Source organism: Mustelus asterias, chromosome 17 (assembly GCF_964213995.1).
Source record: "Mustelus asterias chromosome 17, sMusAst1.hap1.1, whole genome shotgun sequence".
Lineage (NCBI taxonomy): Eukaryota > Metazoa > Chordata > Chondrichthyes > Carcharhiniformes > Triakidae > Mustelus > Mustelus asterias.
This window is the reverse complement of record NC_135817.1, coordinates 44,083,197-44,088,032: the sequence shown is the minus strand read 5'-3', so window position 1 is coordinate 44,088,032 and position 4,836 is coordinate 44,083,197.

Here is a 4,836-nt window from a genome sequence, read left to right as displayed (position 1 = left end):
TGTGCACAGTTCTGGTCACCCTATTATAGAAAGAATATTATTAAACTAGTGCAGAAAAGATTTACTAGGCTGCGACCAGAACTTGATGGTTTGAGTCATAAGGAGAGGCTGATTAGACTGGGACGCTTTTCTCTGGAGTGTAGACTGATAGGGGTGATCTTATAGAGGTCTATAAAATAATGAGGGGCATAAATCAGCTAGATAGTGAACATCTTTTCCCAAGGTTAGGGGAGTCTAAAACTAGAGGGCATAGATTTAAGGTGAGAGGGGAGAGATACAAAAGGGTCCAAAGGGGCAATTTGTTCAGACAGAGGGTGGTGAGTGTCTGGAACAAGCTGCCAGAGGTAGTCGTAGAGGTGGGTACAATTTTGTCCTTTAAAAAGCATTTAGACAGTTACATGGGTAAGATGGGTATAGAGGGATATGGGCCAAATGCGAGCAATTGGGACTAGCTTAGTGGTTAAAAAAAGGGTGGCATGGACAGGTTGGGCCGAAGAGCCTGTTTCCATACTGTAAACCTCTATGACTCTATATAGAATCTGGGACCCATTTCCCAGCTGGTTGCCAGCCTGTTTAAAGACTGCAACAGTAAAAGCTCAACAGAGGTCCAGCCGTAAATTAATTTCCCTAAATATTGGTAAAGACAGGGCAGCAGTGAAAAAAAACTGGGCCACAAAGATTCCTAGCTCTTACATATAACCTCGCCTTAATTTCATCATTATGTGTATATTTCATTTTTTCCCATGACTCCAAGTGAGGCGACTAATTTAACACCAATTTGTGCCTAACTTTCAGTCAGTTATCTTATATGTAGGGGCGATGTGGTGAACCATCGTTGGTTACCACTGTGGGGTTATTCTAATGTTGTTGTTGGGCTAGGGTGTTCACACTGTGGGGTTGTTATAATGTTGTTGTTGGGCTAGGGTGTTTACACTGTGGGATTAATATACCTGTGGTGGTTGCTGTTGTGGCACATCCCAGTCGGGCCCCGCCCCCTGGGAGAGGTATAAGACCCTCTGCTCGGGCGGGACCCCTCCAGTCTGGAATGGTGTACTCGTGTTTAAATAGTTCCATTGTTAGACAATAAAAGCCTTCAATTACAGAAGCCTTGTGTCTCGTGCTCGATTGTCGTGCATCAATTTTATTGTCTAACACGAAACTCTCGACAGAAAGGAGAGTATGGAGCAAATGCTAAAGCCAGAGCGTCTGACGCTGGATCCACGTGCGGTCGGCGCCTCTAACACCTTCGACCACTGGCTGAAGTGTTTCGAGGACTACCTGGCAGCCTCTGCAGCAGTCACCACGGATAACGACAGACTCCAGGTCCTCCATGCGAGGGTAAGCGACACTGTCTACCTCGCGATTCGTGCGGCCACCACTTACCCGAGGGCCATCGAGCTTTTGAAAAAGCGATACACGAGACCTCCCAACGAGATCCACGCTCGTTACCTCCTCGCTACACGACGTCGGCAGTCGGGCGAAACCATGGAGGATTACGCCAATGAGCTCTTGCAGCTTGCCAGGGGCTGCGACTGCAAAGCTGTGTCGGCTGAGCAGTACATGTACGACCTCGCCCGAGATGCGTTTGTGGCAGGGGTAGGGTCTTCGTACATCCGGCTCAAGCTGTTGGAGAAGGGGAATCTCAACCTGACCCAAGCTATGGAGATGGCTGAAATGCTGGAGGCGGCGTCGAAGAGCTTGGCCCTGTATCCGGAGGACCACGTGGGGACAACGTGGCAGGAGCAGGCACAAATCCCTCCTCGCCCCACGGGCTCGCGCTCCCATATCGACCCGACGACGGCGGCAGCCCCAGGCAGCCCGCGGTGCTACTTCTGCGGAGGAGCCAAGCATCCACGGCAACAGTGTCCTGCTAAAACGGTGGTCTGCAATCAATGCGGTAAAAAGGGGCACTACGCGAAAGTCTGCAGATCGAAGCCCAAGAACGGCAGTGCAGCCTGTGACCCTCCAGAACGGAGATCATCTCCATCGGCGTCGCAGTACCCACGAGGTCCGTCCACGTGCGAGCCCAGGACGACGCCATTGTGGCTGGCGGAGTCGGAGGAGGATGACCACCAGGAGTCGCTACGCTTGGCGCCTCAACCATGTGCGATTCATGGGGGCGGCCATCTTGGTCGACGACGACCAGGAGCGACCAGCAGGGGTCCTCAGCATCAACCTCGGCTGCCTGCAGTGACGTCCAAGGGCCAACGGTGGCGTCGATCACCCTGGACCAGGCTAAGCACCACAGGCTTGACTGTTCAATGATGAACATTAAGGTAAATGGTCGTACTGTTTATTGTCTGTTTGACAGCGGGAGCACCGAGAGTTTTATTCACCCTGACACTGCAAAGAGGTGTGGACTCCGGGTTCTACCTGCCAAACAGACAATTTCTATGGCATCACGGTCCCGGTCTGTACCGATCCAAGGACGTTGTGTGGTAACTCTGAAAGTGCAGGGCACAATTTACGAGCGATACAGGCTCCTTGTGTTGCCGCATCTTTGCGCGCCAATTCTCCTCGGACTAAACTTTATGGTCCACATGAAGAGTGTGATCCTACAGTATGGTGGGCCACTCCCTTCGCTGACAGTAGGGGATCAGCCGCAGCCTCCAAATTGTCCAAAGCGCCCCACATGCAATCTTTCCACACTAAAGATCACCACACCCTCTTTATTTAAGAATCTGGTACCAGGCTGCAAGCCCATCGCTACTAAAAGTAGGCGTTACAGTGCTGAAGACCGGATCTTCATCAGATCTGAGGTTCAGCGACTCCTCAAAGAAGGGATCATACAGTCCAGCGTTAGTCCGTGGAGAGCACAGGTCGTGGTGGTCAAGAGCGGGAACAAACCCCGGATGGTCATCGACTACAGTCAGACCATTAATCGTTATACGCAGCTGGATGCGTATCCTCTCCTGCGCATATCTGATATGGTCAATCAGATTGCGCAGTACCGGGTGTTCTCCACCATAGACCTTAAGTCCGCCTACCACCAACTCCCCATCCGCCCAGAGGACCGACATTACACGGCTTTTGAGGCGGATGGTCGTCTGTATCAGTTTCTTAGGGTTCCATTTGGTGTCACCAATGGGGTCTCAGTCTTCCAGCGTGCTATGGACCGAATGGTGGACCAGAACGGGCTGCGGGCTACCTTCCCGTACCTGGATAATGTCACCATCTGCGGCCATGATCAGCAGGACCATGACACAAATCTCCAGAACCTTTTGCGCACTGCATCTCGCCTGAATCTGACCTACAACAGGGAGAAGTGTGTATTCCGTACGCGCCGGTTAGCCATCCTGGGATACGTAGTGGAAAACGGGGTCATTGGCCCCGATCCCGACCGTATGCGCCCCCTTGCTGAACTTCCCTTGCCCGCTAGCGCAAAAGCACTGAGGAGATGCCTAGGCTTCTTCTCCTATTATGCGCAGTGGGTCCCCAACTACGCGGACAAAGCCCGTCCGCTTATTAAGTCCACGACTTTTCCACTCACGCCAGAGGCCCAATTGGCCTTCAAGGCATTGAAAAGCGACATTGCGAAAGCCACGATGCACGCGGTGGATGAATCCATCCCTTTTCAGGTGGAAAGTGATGCATCTGATTTCGCCCTGGCCGCCACACTAAACCAGGCAGGCAGGCCCGTCGCGTTTTTTTCCCGCACCCTTCAAGGTCCCGAAATTCGGCATTCAGCGGTGGAAAAGGAGGCCCAGGCTATTGTGGAGGCCGTCAGACACTGGCGCCATTACCTGGCAGGGTAGCGGTTTACCCTGATCACGGACCAGCGGTCCGTGGCGTTTATGTTCAATAATACGCAGAGGGGCAAGATCAAGAATGACAAGATCTTGCGGTGGAGAATTGAGCTCTCCACCTATAATTACGATATTATGTATCGTCCAGGGAAACTCAATGAGCCCTCGGATGCCCTCTCGCGCGGAACATGCGCTACTATGCAGGAGGACCGCTTGAACGCCCTCCATAATGACCTGTGCCATCCTGGGGTCACTCGGCTCTACCACTTCATCAAAGCCCGCAACCTGCCCTACTCGGTGGAGGATGTCAGGTTAGTAACGAGGAGCTGTCGGATTTGCGCGGAATGCAAACCGCACTTTGACCGACCTGACCGGGCACATTTGGTCAAGGCCACTCGCCCCTTCGAGAGGCTGAGTGTGGATTTTAAGGGCCCCCTTCCCTCAACAGACTGGGACATGTACTTTCTTAACATCATAGACGAGTACTCCCGGTTCCCGTTTGTTGTCCCCTGTGCGGACACGTCGACTGCCACGGTGATCAAGGCATTCCGTGATCTTTTTACCCTGTTCGGGTACCCCTGCTATATACATAGCGACAGGGGCTCGTCGTTCATGAGTAACGACTTGAGGCAATTCCTGCTCTCATACGGGATTGCCTCTAGTAGAACCACGAGTTACAACCCTAGGGGCAACGGACAGGTGGAGAGAGAGAATGCTACAGTCTGGAAGGCTGTCCTATTGGCGCTGAAGTCCAAAGGCCTTCCAGTCTCCCGTTGGCAGGAGGTCCTCCCAAATGCACTTCACTCCATTCGCTCCCTCCTGTGTACGGCAACCAATGCTACTCCCCACGAGAGGATGTTCTCATTCCCTCGGAAGTCGTCCTCGGGGATATCTTTACCAGCCTGGTTGACGTACCCAGGACCCGTCCTTCTGCGGCGACATGTGAGGGCCCGCAAGTCCGACCCCTTGGTCGAACCGGTCCACCTCCTCCACGCCAACCCTCAGTATGCCTATGTGGCATATCGTGACGGGCGAGAGGACACAGTCTCGATCTGAGACCTGGCGCCCGCAGGGGACGTAGCAACTCCTG